This window comes from Meles meles, chromosome 2 (assembly GCF_922984935.1).
Source record: "Meles meles chromosome 2, mMelMel3.1 paternal haplotype, whole genome shotgun sequence".
Classification (NCBI taxonomy): domain Eukaryota; kingdom Metazoa; phylum Chordata; class Mammalia; order Carnivora; family Mustelidae; genus Meles; species Meles meles.
The window spans coordinates 97,140,482-97,156,667 of NC_060067.1; the positions used below are offsets into that span (position 1 = coordinate 97,140,482).

General features: G+C 35.2%; 1 long non-coding RNA gene across 1 annotated transcript in view; it reads right to left on the reverse strand.

Moving 5' to 3' along the window:
* Positions 1 to 395: 395 nt before the first annotated feature.
* Positions 396 to 16,186, reverse strand: part of LOC123937614 — a 33,985-nt gene continuing 18,194 nt past the window's right edge. The window contains exons 2-3 of the long non-coding RNA XR_006817501.1: positions 5,200 to 5,245; positions 396 to 1,199 (exon numbers count right to left, since the gene is read on the reverse strand). This is a non-coding gene — a long non-coding RNA (uncharacterized LOC123937614). The remainder of the gene's footprint in view (positions 1,200 to 5,199; positions 5,246 to 16,186) is intronic.

The following is a 16,186-nucleotide window of genomic DNA, read 5'->3' on the forward strand; positions in this document are numbered from 1 at the left end:
CCTTAAACCACAGACATGTATTTTCTCACTGCTCTGGAGACAGAATGTCCAAGATAAAGATGTCAGCATGTTTGACTTTTTCTGAAGCCTCTTTATTTGGTTTGAAGTGGCTATCTTCTCTCAGTGTCCTCACATGATGTTTCCTCTGTGCTGGAGCATGCTTGGTGTCTCTAAATTTTCTCTTTTTATGAGGATTCTAATGCGGTAGAATGAGGCCCCACCCTCACGGCCTCATTTCCCAACTTAATCGCCTCTTTAAAGGCCTTATCTTTTTTTTTCTTTGTTCATTGAATATACAAAGATTTATTTATTTATTTATTTATTTATTTTTATTTATTTATAAATTCAATTAGCCAACATATAGGATATCATTAGTTTTTAATGTAGTGCTCAATAATTCATTAATTGCGTATAACACCCAGTGGTCATCACATCACATGTCCTCCTTAATGCCCATCACCCAATTACCGCATCCTTATCTTCAAATACAGACATTCTAAAGGCAGTGGGGCTTGGGGCTTCAAAATAGGAATTTTGAGAGGAATACAATTCAGCCCATAACGGTTATTCTTACTGTTATTATCTTAATTATTACATGAGTCTAAAAACACACTTATTTTACTTGATCTTCATAGCTACACTGAAGGGTTAAGTATATCTCCATTTAACAAAAGGTTCAAAGACCTGAATTAAGATTTTTTAAAGAAAAAGTAGAGAATCTAGAAAACCTTCACTGAAATTAAGTTCCTTTTGGAAAATAAGTACCACGAAAAATTTCAGTGTAGATTACCTTCCCTATCATCATTCTTTCCAGCCTGCTGCTAGAAAATTCCAACTTGCAGCTAGAAGAAATCCTCCCTTCAAGCAGGCAGAGCACCCACACACAAACAAACAACCATAAATGATTGGTCTAGCAAAATTCTTCAATCCTTAGCTTTAAATTCTTTCCGCTTTGCTCAGAAGAATTCAAAGTTGATTCTGGGTAGCTGATGAACATTTGGTTTTCATCACAGGATTTCTTGCATCAGGGTTTAGCTTTAATCTTTAGGAAAGAAAAGCCACCATGTTGAAAGTGGTCAAAAGATTTCACTGAGTAATTGAGACTAAAACAGTCACCTTTGCTTAGAAGTGAAGTGGTAGTTTCCATGGCAGCAGCTTTGGGGAAGGAGAGTAGCAGCTACAGATTTCTTTAACTGTGCCTTTCAGAAAGGAAGAAAAAAAAAAAGAATCAGATATTCAAATATATCATAAGCTATTCAATTAAGCTTAACAAATATACTTTGGGACCCTACTCTGTGGCCTCCATATTTGTGAATGTCTTTATTTTACTTAAACTAAGCTCTTTTCAGGAGTCTCAGCATTTTCTCAAGTCCATAGGGATCTCTCTACAGGCCTCTATATCACGTTATTCTATCAGACCACACAGATGCCTTTTCCCCTGTTTCTCTTTGCTTTTTTAATTTCATTCCTTTCCTTCTCTCCAAGGGATTAAAAAAAAAAAGATATCTTCTTGCTTATACTCAAGCAAAAATCTATTGAGTTCTGTTGTTTCGATTTAGAAGGAATTAGATGTAACCAAAACCTACTAAAGAAATATATAGAAAGCTATGATTGCAATGTTACATTTCAAGGGCACCTGAGTGGCTCAGTTGGTTAAGCATCTATCTGCCTTTAATTCTGTGCCCTGTCTGTCTCCCTGCTCAGCAGGGAGCCTGCTTCTCCCTCTCCCTCTGCCTGGTCCCCCCACACCCCGCTTATGCTCTCTTTCTCTCCCTTTCTCACACTCCAGTTCAAATAAATAAATACAACCTAAAAAGACCCCCACAAAATGGTATATTTCATCCTTTATAATATTCATCTCCTTGTGTTTCTTTGTTGGGAATAAAGACATATAAGAATTGCTGATGAATTAAGCTGGCTGGAAGTGTTTGCTTGTTTTGTCACATTATGTTTTTGCCAACTCAAAAACTGTTAAATGACTTTATTCTCTTGTTTTGAATTAATCTCTCTTACTGTTGTATATAAATGATATCTACAATGTATTTTTTATGTTTTTCCAAATGGGTGACATTTGAGCTAGAAATACAATTTCCCTTTAAAACAGCATAACAACAATGAGAAAAAGAAAACTCCATTTCAATATGAAAATTAATTCCACTCTATAATAATGATTCAGGACATTTATGCCCTTTTTGCCCATTCCATTTCTTCCACTATCTTATAAACTGTATCTCTTCATTTATATCCTTCTGTAAGGAAGGGGCAATGTTGTAGCCTTGGTGATTTTCCAAATCTGCCCAGAACCATGAAATGAGTGGTCCTTGCAGCCTTTTCACAATAGACATGCTGTGAACTGGTGTGTTTTCACACCTCCCCCCAAGCAGCAGCTCTAAGGTAATCCTCAGGCTCCAGTGGGCACAGTGCCTAACAAAACCAATTGATTCATATACCTATTCGCCAGTTGAAAAGAAAAAGTAGATGAGATTAGATCTGGCATAAAATTTACATATATTTATGTATAGGGGTTGTGTTTTACCATGCTTATAAGATAAATTGTCTTCATCCTAGAAAATAGGTACAAATGAACCAGTTAATTTGTAACAGAACCTTATTAGCAAGTCTATGAATTGGCAGATGTTCTTTTTCTACTTACATATTGAGTTCAATGCTGGTATTAAACTCAATAATATATGCAAAGATGCAAACTTTGAGGTATTTTTAATACAAAAACCATATGCTGAGCTTTTATTTTTTTTCCATTGGTCAGAACATAGAAAATCAGCAGTAAGTTCTTAAGATAATACACACTCAATCTATTGGTTATATGTTTTCATGATTTCTGCCAGTTGGCACAAATATAAGAAATTTACTTACAATTTTAAGCATAAGTTTAGCAAACTTACTTTTTAAAAAAGGGGGTGGTTAGATCTGAAGGAACAATTAATCCAAATTCTTAATAAGCAGAAGTCACTGGGCTGATCTTAAGGATAAAATGTGGTCTAAGAAGGAAGGTGTGCCTTCAAGAAGTTTATAAGATATTTTAGGGGAGAAACCAAAGAAATCTAAAATATACCAAAAACTAATAGCTGAATCCTATAATTTGAGAAATGGGATTTTTAATAGATCAACAAACATTCTCTCATACTCTAGATCAGCAAACATTCTCTCATACTCTTTTATTATGAATCTTAAGACTTTTTTCCTAAGAAGTTATCCTACATGTATAAAATAATCCTCACTCCTACACCAACTATTTTTCCATAAATTTTAAAAGGACAACATCTTGAGATTGCTAGATTTTCAAAATACTTGAAAAGATTATTGGCTAAAAATAAGAAAATTAAATTATACATTGAAATTATTGATAATCAAACACATACAAAATAGTACATTATATCAAAGTATTCAACTGCTCTTAAAATCAATTTATTTAATATAAATGCTTGATGTGGTAGCATATTAATATATTTGATATATAGTAATAGATAACCAGATCTCTAAGAATTCCTAGACTCTATGAAGTCATTTAAATGGTCATGCCCCAACCAAATATGCAAATGTCATTTTTAAACATTTTGAGTGAACAACAATGAAATGCAATTAAATAGCAGGGTTAAAGTCATATGAATAATGTAATAAGCCTCAAAAAAATGTCTTTACCAAAAAAATAAGAAGAAGAATACAAAAACATTTTTAGTATATAATAGTCCAATGATCTGGACCAGGTAGCAAAATTTCAGTAAATGCAGCACCCAAATCAGTATAGCAGTGATACTCTAATTGTTTTATTTTCATTTTCTTCACTTCCAATCTATTAGTAACTGTTGGTTGACCAATTTTCTATCTGAAATGATGCTGCCACTCCGACCTCTAAGTCTCAGTTCATGCTCTCTTCACAAGGTAAGTTTTTGCCTTTGTCTCTCAAATCCAAAGCCACCCATTTTTCTAACCACTGTATTGAGAGAAAGCTTGTTATGCATTTTAGTGAAAATGCGGTATGATTTTATCGTTATGAAGGACACATCTATTTCTTCATGTTCTTTTCAAATACAAGAAGAATTTTGACTGCTCTCTTCTTTCATATCCACAGACTGGGAAGCAAATAGGGAAAAACTGTGACATCACCACAGACACCATGATCCAGAACTGCCTGCACTCACCCATAATCCGTAATTATAAGCTCCCCACTGCCTGATCCTCTCCCCTAAACCTAGGAAAGCGGCTTCAACGGTAACCTAGTGCTGGACTGAGTGCCACCCTCATGGAGGTGGCTGGTTCTCCTTGGATTTTGATCGTTGCCCAGAATCTCTGCATTGGTTCTTGACCTAGAGTTCAGGGGCTTTCTCCCTAGGTTTTGGATTGGTTGCCATCTCTCTAATATGATCCTTCAACATTATTTGAATTAAATTTGGCATTAAACTCAATAATATATGCAGTTTGGTTCTCATTCTCTTCATGGTTCTGACCTTCACTTTTCCTGCCTGCCCACTTTGTTGCTTCCCCCATCACTCTGAACTACTCATCTACTTCTTCATGCACCATTTTCTTTTGTTATTATATTATTTCTTAACCCTTAGCTCCTGAACTGTTCTCTAGTCCTACATGACAAATCCTGTTCACCTGACTAAAGTTCATCTTGCATTATAAAATCTATTACAAACTTTTAAAATAGTGTTTATCTTCCAAATATCAATTTTTGACAGGTGTTTTACATATGACTTACTCTAATCTACATAGCAGGTTATCATTTCCCCCCCTTCTTAATGATGAGAAAAGTGAGACTCGATAAACTTAGACCTTAGTTTCTCTGACTCCAAGTCTACTCTGGGTCTTACAGTCAAGACATTTTTAAAATAGGATTCTCAGGCCATACTCTAGAACTTCTGTTTGTAGTGACTGCCAGGGGCTAAGCTGAGAGAATTCAACCATGAGCCAGGTCTGAGAGCCACGGTACTACACATGTTGTCACTACCATATGATGTGTAAGCTGCATTATGGGGTACACCACCCCTGAAATGAAATGTGGATCTTTCTTAAAACTGGCAGGGGGTTCTTACAGATTTGTGAGGTATAATTTACTCAGGGCCCTTCCGTGTACTATTCTCTTTATCCGAAGACTATGTGACACCTTCCAGATCATATATTATCCATATTTTCCTCTTTTAACCCAAACCCAAATTTGAAGAGCAGGTGGCTAACCTCAGTAGTCTTGGAGTGAGAATTTTTCTCCTGAGTCACAAAAGACCTACAAAAGACAGAAATTATGACTATGAGATCATAATCATATGGACACGTACAAGTTTGCATTATGTGTTAGGAGAAAATAATAATACAGTGACAGTGTGCTCTTTTAGTCATTAGCACAAAGAAGTATAAGCAACTGTATTGTTCCTATGAAGAGATCAAACTTTAACCTAACGACTCTAAAAATAAATCTTTCTATTGGAAAATAACCATGAACATTTCTCATGACTTAAGGATATACTTTATTGTATCCCTATATTCCAACTAAAAACAAGAGGCAAAAATCATTAATTCGTTCCTCTGAGACCTCTTAGGTGCTTCATAGCTTGAAGTCAAATATTAATTTTTTAATGTAAATTGAGATGCATAGGATAGTTGCAATTAATACTGCTACTTGTACTCCTTAATCAAACGAATCATTAAACACTCATATGTCTTAAGGGAATATTAAATGAATCTTTACACTGATGGATTTAAAAAATGAGAACAAAGCATCTAGATAGCTATTTTACCAAACATGATAGTGACCATAATTTTTCTACATTTATGAAAGAGAGAAAAATAAGGAATAGAGATATCCAGTAATCCTCTGAATTAATTAAGAATTTACTGGAAGATAGAGAGAAAACCCAGGATGTATGACTGATGATTGCTCTCTAAATGCAACAGTGCCTCATGATGCTCACATTAATGTTCCTATTTTGCTTTCCCATTGTACCAAATTCTCTTAGTCAAAAATGTCAGAAACACTATCAGTTATGTTTTTCTTGCAAGTCAATAAAATAATCTAAAAACTGATGTTTTAAGTACAAAGTAAATCAGCACAGTGATGGAAACTATCAACAAAGTGAAAAGGCAACCTACTGAATGGAAGAAAGTATTTGCAAATCCTATATCTGATAAGGACTAATGTCCAAAATGTATAAAGAACTTATATTCAATAGTAAAAAAACAAACAAAACAAATCAAAAAACCAATGTGAAGAAGATCTCAATAGACAGTTTTCCAAAGAAGACATACAGATGGCCAACAGGTGCATGAAAAGATGCTCAACACCACTAATCATCAGGGAAATGCAAATCAAAACCACAACGTAATATCACCTCACATTATCAAAAAGACAAGAAATTGTAAGTGTTGGTGAGGTGTGGAGAAAAGGGAAAACTTGTGGACTCTATAGAAATATAAATTGGTGGGGGCGCCTGAGTGGCTCAGTGGGTTAAAGCCTCTGCCTTCGGCTCAGGTCATGATCCCAGGGTCCTGGGATTGAGCCCCACATCAGGCTCTCTGCTCGGCAGGGAGTCTGCTTCCCTTCCTCTCTCTCTGCCTGCTTGTGATCTCTGTCTGTCAAATAAATAAATAAAATCTTCAAAAAAAAAAGAAATATAAATTGGTGTAGCAACAATTCTGGAAGTTCCTCAAAAAGTTAAAAATAGAACTCCCACATAATCCAGCAATTCCACTTCTGGGTATTTATTCAACGAAAACAAAATCAGTAACTCAAAAAGGTATATGCACCTCCATATTCATTGAAGCACTACTAACAACAGCAAAGATGGAAACAACCTAAGTGTCTATAGACAGATGAATAGATAATGTGGGATGTGTGTGTGTGTAATACTATTTAGTCATTAAAAAGAATGAAATCTTTCCATTGCGACAACATGGTTAGACCTCAAGGGCATTATGCTAAGTGAAATAAGTCAGACAGAGAAAAACAAATACCATACAATTTCACTTACATGTGGAACCTAAAACAAAAACAAAAGCTTATAGATACAGAAAACAAACTAGTGGCTGCCAGAGGTAGAAAGTGGAGTCATGGGAAAAATGAGTGAAGGTGGTCAAAAAGTACAAACTTCAAGTCATAAAATAATTAAGTCATGAGGATGTAATGCACAGCATGGTGACTATAATTAATAACAATGAAAATTGCTAGGAGAGTTGATCTTAAAAGTTCTCATCACAAGAACAAGAAAAAAACATCCTGTAACTATCCAAGTTGACAGATGTTAACTAGACTCATTGTGGTCATCACTTTATAATGTATACAAATATCAAATCATTACGTTGTACACCTTATATTCAAATAATGGTATATGTCAACTACCTCATTATACACATACACAGAGAGAAAGAGAGAGAGAGAGAGAGAGAGAGAGAGAGAAGACCAAATAAGGTATGTTGCTTTTGTTTGGTTATTTTATCTGTGGTAGCACTATAAGAAACTAGATCTGGACTTTGGTTAGTCAAAACTTCACATAAAAGTTCTGAGTTGAATATGGTTGATTTTGGAATAAACCCAAATAAGAAAGAGGATCAACTTCTGAGATGGCAGCCCAAGAGGGCATTATGCCAGGAAAGAGTTTAAAAGCCAGGAAATGAATCAGGCTTGTGAATGGAAGGAGTCAAACACATCACTAAATCAGGAGGACCAGGCAGATGGAAAACCAGAAATATGTACCCAGCTTAAAAAATGCCCATTGCAAAGGAGATTGAGGTCAGATGGGCTGATGTTTTCCCGGTTTATTCATCTATTCCACCGTTCTTTTTATCCACAACATTCTGGGTCAGGGTAATTTTCATTAAAGCAAGGCACATCTACTTTCATTATGTGGTGTTCCTTTAACAGAGAAACCGTGTTTTTTAAATGCTGACCTCTTGTCTGAAATTATGCCTTTTATGAACTCTAAAAAATAGGCTAAGAGAAAGATCTCAGCATTTAATATAAATAGCGTATTTTTTCAAGGATGGGAATTTGGCATATATACTAGTGTTGAATTTCTGAAAATTATTCATTCACTTATTCATAATGGATTTTTACCCTAGATAAAGCAGGATCGTGTCAAGTGCTAGAGACTGCATATTAGCAAATGGCCACAGCCTTTATTTAGTAACGTGAATTTCAAAGGAAGAAGAAATTCTCTAGGTCTTCACTCATATTAATATTGCTCTAAGCAAGCTATTATGTATAAACCTGAGCAAAATAATAATAGTAATAATAATCTATGCCTTGAAGAGCTAAGCAAAAGGAGAATGTATCTAATTTGTTTTGTTCTGTTAAACTCCATTTACTTTACACCCTGCCAAAAGATTGCCCTCTTTGCATAACAACCTGATATTTTTAAAATCTTATATTTAAAGATTTTTTTAAATTTATTTTATTTGGACAGAGAGATATCCAGTAGGCAGAGAGACAGGCAGAGAGATAGAGGGAAGCAGGCTCCCTGCTAAGCAGAGAGCCCGATGCGGGGCTCGATCCCAGGACCCCGGGATCATGACCTGAGCCGAAGGCAGAGGCTTTAACCCACTGAGCCACCCAGGTGCCCCCTAAATTTTATATTTATAATTAACATTCAGAAAAAGCATCTCTAAGAAGTATTTCAAAAATATATCTCAAAATTAATATCCAATGACTTTTTAAGGTTTTTCTGCAAATCTGTACTTAAAAAGTCAAACCCTCACCTTACTTCTTTGCCATAAAATTTTCCAGTTATAAAAAATACATACACTTTTTCTTCTATGTTTTCTCTACTTCCATCTATAAGCTTTAACACTTTTGCTATGCTGGAAGAGGGGGGACAGAGGATGTCCAAGCTTTGCTTCATAAAGCCTTAGAAAATGGGGGGTCTGTAAGCAGAAAAACATTTCATCGAGTTACTTTTAAAACCCAAACCATATTAAACCCTGACATTGGGAGGTTTATTGTGGTTTCTTTTAGTTTAACATAGAGTCACTGACAAAGTAAAATACCTCTAAAATGGATGTTTGAAAGTCAAAGATGCTTTTACTTCTCCACTAATAAAAAGGTGAAGAGACCTGGAAATTGAGTTTCTTTGTATATGTTTGAGGTATATTTAATTTTCTACTTCTTTAGTTTTCCTTTAGAGTTTAATTTTCCTGCTTACTATAATAGTATAAAAATGCTTAGAATAAGCATATATGTATACTTTAAATCCTCACAATAACCCTATGAGATAATTATTATCCTTATTTTATGGATTAAGAAACTAAAAAACAAAAAAATGCAAATAACTTGTCATGAAAGTTATTGGCTTATATTTCAATGGTGTCACTGATATTCACTATTCAAATATCACAGGTAAACTATTTTTTTGAGAAGTAAACTATTTTTTGAAAGACTGTCATGTAATAAAATATAAGAGAAAGAGGAATTTTATTCCTAATTATTGATTTTTGAAGTTATTAAAATATAATTACTGATTTAATATACTCTGCTTCCTTGAAGTTGAATAACAAGATTCAATGTGCATATGAGTTTAGGATCAAACTCAAGTGAAGCATTTTCATTAAAATTTAACAGATCTAAGTATAAGTCATTATTTGAAAATTTTTCACCTAACATATATAAATAGCAAAGATTTTTTTATATGAAGCAAAATAGATACAAGTGTCCTTCTTTTTCTTGCTTCTTTTCTTTCTATAATTTTCTTTTTTCCAAATATAAGTATTTTTAAAATTATATTTATTGACTTTATACCTGCATCAAATCCAAAAAGTATTGAATTGTTACCTGTAAATACTTGCATAATGGCAATTTCTTGATGTTAAAGTAGCCATCCTTAATAAGGGTTACACAATCACATATGGTCTAGGCAAGTCTTTGTCAGTTTTAAAATAACACAGTCCTACTCAGGATGTAGTAAGAACGCAAAACTCCACCCAGGTGTGGGATATAAAGCGTGATCATTTCCTGAGAGAGGGCTTAGAGCCCATTCTTCCCAGATGCTTCAGTATTTTTTTTTAGCAGTCTTCTATTTGCTTCTTCCACAGGGAACAGCAGAATTCCAAGCATCTCCCTTACAACCTTCAAAGTCAGATTTCCATCATTTGCAACAAATATTGTGATTTTGAAAAGCTACCATCAAAAGTGTTAGACTATTTGTTCAGAGGCCATTGCAAATCACAGGGAATCATTTTGTTGCCAAATGCTGACTCTGGTAATCTAACTTGTTAATAGGCCATTGAAAATTTTTTCCCTCATTTTAAGCAAATCTTTTATTAAGGGGCAAAATGCCATAACCAAATATCAACAGCTCAGTTTTTCTGTGGTTTTTAAGAACTAGCTACAGAAAAATAACAAGTCTTTGAACTACATGTTAGAACTTGAAAAAAAGCCATGCCTTGGCTCATCTCTCTTTATGTACGCTAGCAATAGTAGAGTAACAGATGCCCTTTTCTGCCCGTGTCCTCCTAATTTTCTTTACTCACTGGACCAACTTGCAATATGGATAAACATAGCTTCTGCTCTTTTTTTAACATGATAATGGTGAAAAATCCTTAATTTGCCTCTACGTCTTTGTATATTTTTTAGCACTGAGACTTATTTGTGCTTGGTTTTTCTATTTACACAATTGCATTATGAATAATCTGATTAATCTTGTTTATTTCAAGTATTCCCCACCCCTTTTATAAATTCTCTGTGCAATTCAGATTCTCGTGTTCCTTTTGTTTTCAATTAAGATAGAATTATTTACTGAACAAGAAAGGAAAAGGTAACAAAATGTGGTTGAAATCACTGGACCTGAGGGCGAAGGCCTGAGTCTAAAATCCAACTCATTCATTCAGACTTTGTCCACAATAACTGTTTTTAAATTTCCAGTTCTGTGACAGATAATGAAAGAATATGGTACACAAAATATTTATTGTCCCCACTCTGTGACACAGTCTGGTGGGGAACTCAAGTGATAACCAGATAATCACACAAATAAACATGTAATTACAAAATGTGATAAATGCATAGGTTGTAGAACCTGACTACACCAGAGAGGCTGAAGAACGCTTCCTGGAGGAAATAACATCAAACTTGAGATATGAAATAACAGGGGAGTAGGGTCAGGAACAAAGAAGACTGGTCCAGGCAAGGGAAAGTGTTAGGGAAAGTCTTGAAGCAGAGTAGTTTATTTATTTTTTAATTTTTAAATATTTTATTTATTAGAGAGAGAGAGAGTAGGCAGAAGCAGAAGCACACACAAGTGGGGGAGGGGCAGAGGGAGATGGAGAGCCAGGTTCCCCACCAAGTAGGGAGCCTGCTATGGGGGTCCATCCCAGGATCCTGGGATCATGATGAGCTGAAGACAGATGCTTAACTGACCGAGCCACCGAGGCACTTTCACAGAGTAGCTTAAATTAGGAATTCTAAGCCCCTAGATAAGAGAAAGAGAGGTTCCAGATGTCCCAAAGGATACCTGTGATATCTTGTAGGATCTACTAGGAGTTGTTAGTGATTTTGGTCTCAATGTTAATAGCAACATGAAGAAATTGAACTCATGTGATCACACATTTGCATTTTAAATGAATTACTATGCCAACTCTGTGGAGAATGGATTAGGAAGATACAAGAGCAGAATCAGAGAAGAAACCATTACAGGAACCCAGAATGTAGATCATGGCCATTTGGATCAGTAGAAGAAGAGAAAAATGGATTCAGAATATACTTCACTTGAAAAATAAAACCAGTAGGATTTCATGATAGATTGGATGTGGTAAATGAGAGCGTTAGCAGGGACTTGCAAATTTGGGGCTTGCATATCTACCACTGACTGAAATAGAACGATTTTGCAAGGAAGATCATAAGTTTGGCTTTAGACTGCTATATTTGAAACTGAGGCTTATAAGGGGTATCTATAAAATGAAAGAGTGAGCAAATCAGCTCCAAGATTCCCTTTCAGCTACATACTTTGATTTTTTCTTCTGTCTCTTTAAAATCTTATCTATATGGGGCGCCTGGGTGGCTCAGTGGATTAAGCCGCTGCCTTCAGCTCAGGTCATGATCTCAGGGTTCTGGGATCAAGTCCCACATCGGGCTCTCTGCTCTGCAGGGAGCCTGCTTCCTCCTCTCTCTCTGCCTGCCTCTCTGCCTACTTGTGATCTCTCTCTCTCTGTCAAATAAATAAATAAAATCTTTAAAAAAATAAAAATAAAATCTTATCTATAGGAAACACCAAGAAATTGAATGTCGTTGTTCTAATAAGTTCCTTGATAATAATCAGAAAATTTAAGAACTGGGAAAGAAGTAAATTTACCCTAATGTTGACTAAGTATATTTTCAAGTGTACTTTCAAAGAAATGACTTTTGGAATCCAATCTGTCAACTATAGATTATTATTTTGGCCTCTAAACTAAATACAGTATTTAATTCCCTATCCATTTTTTTTTTTTTTTTTTGCCAGTGGTTCTCAAACACTATTACAGGTCTCTGTTCCATGGAGAAGAAGAGGAGTAATAACAAAGAACTGGTTAAAAAAAATGCTATTGAAAAGTAGAAAAGTAGGAGCACTTGGGTGACTCAGTTGGTTAAGTGTCTGACTTGATTTCAGCACAGGCCATGATCTCAGGGTGGTGGGATCAAGCTCCACATTAGGCTCCACACGCAGTTGGGAGTCTGTTTGTCTCTCTCTCTCTCTCTCTCTCTGTCCCTCCCTCTGCTCCTCCCTTCACTCGTGCTCTGTCCCTCTATAAAATAAATAAATAAATCTTTAAAAAAATAGTAGCAAATCAGCACACACACAAAAATAAAAGGTCAGTGAAAGTAAATTTTAAGGTCAAGTCTACAAATGTATTAAATAATTCACACATTCCAGGAAGTATAAATCATGATTAGTTCAAGGCAACACTACATTTGCTGTGATGATACAGAATCCTTCCTGAAAATGGTAATAATCCCAACCACCTACATGGACATGTTGAAGAATTTGGCTGCTGTGATAAGTAGCCTCCAAGATGGCCTTCAGTGATCCCCATTCCTTGGAATCACACCCTTGAATGAAAAAAATCTGGTCTTTCTGGACTATACTTGAGACCTATCTCCATATCGAACTAAAAGGTAAGAGCCTATCAGAAAAATTTTACTCACTCATGCTATATGCAGAGCAGAGCATCCATTTTTTTTTTTTTCTTTAGCTCTTCTCCGAAAGATTCAACTGTCAGTAGGAAGAGGCAGTGCAAATGCTAGCTATGGCCGAAACTTTTAATTTCCTACCCAAAAATTATATACGTCTAAAAATACCTCCATGTTATCTCATGAGAATATCATTCATCTCCACATGAACCTTGAGAAATCTTAGAAGGATAGAAATAGCACGTTAACATGGTAGTTGCACTTTGAGATTCCTGGGATATGCCAATTATTTTGTATAATTTGTACAACTTCATAAAGAACATTAAATAGCACACTAATAAAAAATTGGTATACTTTTTTTTTTTTAGAAACACATTATTCAAGGTTTTATCTAGCAATTGATAGAACAGGGCTTGTATGTGAGTCTGTCAGTTTCTGAACTGCCTTTTCCCCATGGCCCTATTCTCATCCCTCAAAGATATGCTTGAAGAAGGCAGCTCCCAACTACCCAAGGGATCTTTCAGGCCTTTTCAGATGTCACCAGCTATCATAAATCCTTGTTTCCTCACAGGGCCAGTAGGAGATTTCCTTGCATCTTTCATTATTAGCAATGCATCTGATTATTTTAGAATTCTCCAAAAGTATTAGATTATCTTTTCAAAGGAAGAACTCCTTCAAAGAATGTCCTTCCAGTGGTACAGAATGGTTTTTCTTTGTATCTTCAGTTAATTTCTTCTCTCTCTGTCTCTCCTACAGCCAGATGTGTATTTCTTTCACATTACTGAAGTGTTTACATTTTATTTTGGTTTTATGCCCTCCATTAACTCTAGCAACTCTTTCATCTCTAGACCCTCAGAACGTGTGGGGAAGTGCTCATTAAGCCTTTTCCCTCTCTCAAGCAGGCTGTATAGTCTGTTTAAGATGCTGGTGTTCACCTTCAGCAGGAAGGAGGAACTCTCCCACCAGCCCCTTAAACAGCCTTCCAGCTTTCATCCTCCTAGTTAGGGCTGGCATCTGTAATAAAAATCTTGCCTCTTAGGGCACAGCACTTACCAACTTGCTTTGCTAACTATGCAATAGGAAACAGACACATATATGGTTTTCTATGTAAGCTGGTTTGGACAGGGCTTCATTCCATATGGGAATGAATGGATAGAGATGAAAAGGTTATTTTTTAATTGGGCTCCATCCCCCTATACAGGAAAGAATCTCTGCTGAGCCAGCTAGCTGCATATTAATTCTTTAACCCACCCTTTCTGGAAAGGAAACTGTTCTCTCAAGTGAGCAAGCCCTTGAGTAATGAAACTGGCCTCTGAGTTCAATGCACAACTGTGTTCTGCTACAATATTGCCAGTTGAGAAAGACTTGGCTAGGTAGTTAGAATTCCATTAGCCTCTATTCTAGTGTTTTCCATAATATACTTCTTAAACATTTGTTGAGTGAAAATGTAAGAATAAATTAACAAATATGAGAGTTATGTTATCCCAGTGTGCCCGTGGAAGACAACATCATTTTTTTCAGCAAGACACTTGATGGAATTTAGCAGCATCAGGAGGTCCCAACCGATCTCTTTTCCGAAGGTGGGGATGGGCATTTAACTGAGGCATTTTTAGAAGCTAAGAAGAAATACCAGATATCCCAGGACTTTCATATTTACTGAAGATAATTAGACATAATATAGGAAGGAACTTTGTTTCACACAACATCAGTTTTCATGGCCCCCTTTTCCTTCAGCTAGTGTTTATTAAGAACTTGGTATGGAGCAGGCACTGTGGTAAGCCCTTGGCCTAGAATAGTGAACAAAACCTAACCTAGTCTCTACTAGGCATTAGCCAAATACAAAGTCTTCGTAAGCTGAAATAAAGATTTTGGACAAAAAGGAATATGGAGTAGATGAAAAGCAGGACAGGTATATGATGAGATCTGTGATTTTTTTTTAAGTAATCGTTGAATGTAGAAAATCAATTGGATAAAAGCCAAGTAATTCCTCACTAGTAAAATGTTCTAATGTCATTTTGCAAGGGAACTGACTTTTCAGATTAGTTAATGAAAGTACACATAGAAGAAACCTCATTTTGTGTGCACTTGTCTGGAATTTGAAAAAGAAGTTTTATATTCCGTGAGGGAAAACATGTAAGCTGGGCAACATTCAGGCAAAGTTACTCTATGTTCATGGTATTTTTGGTGTTTACTGTGTATTCTTTTCATGCATGTTTTAACTGGAATAGGGTTTGAGTGGGTGGTAAGCAATCATCCTTCGTTAAAACTTGCTCTACTCATTTGCTCTATAAAGTTTCAGAATACGGTTATCTGTGGGACATTATTTGTGAATCAAAGTATTAGGTCAACACGGATCCTTAAAATAAACCATAATATAAAATATACCATCATAACAGATTCCTCTAGTTAGTCCAGAAAATGACATTGGCAGGAAATTCAGTTAACGTGATATAGAAATGTTAAATTAGAATAGTATTAAAAAAAAGCTTTCTACTGAAAGTAATTTAAATAAAATATATTTCAAAATGTTTAATGAGATAACTCTCCCATCTTTATCTTTCTATCTTTATATAATACATTTTTGTATATGTGCTGTCTCTGAGATTCCATTATTCTTCCACTATTCTTCTATGATCTTTTCCTATTTAACCTCAAATTAGTTGAAACACTGCTATTTGCTTACCATTCCCTACACAGTTTAAACTTTAGAAAGTCTCTGATATTTTATTTACTTCCTTCCCTTGCATTTGATCTTTTCTACTTCACAAGGTATGAACTAGAAATATTCTCATTACAAACGTCATCTAAGTTTACCACACTGAGGAAAAGTATGCTTAATGCAAATCAGAATTATTTTCTATCAATTATTAATTTGAAAAGCACTCATCATACTAGCTGTATACACGTAATTACTGGTTATTTTCTGTTGAGTTCAAATACACATAAATTAATTGGATAGTTCCACAAAGAGATACTATATGATTAAATGTACATTTACATGTAAATTTTTATAATAACATTAACATATCATAAAGTACAGATTCCTTAAAATCATTCCAAATTTATGAATGTTACAAAATT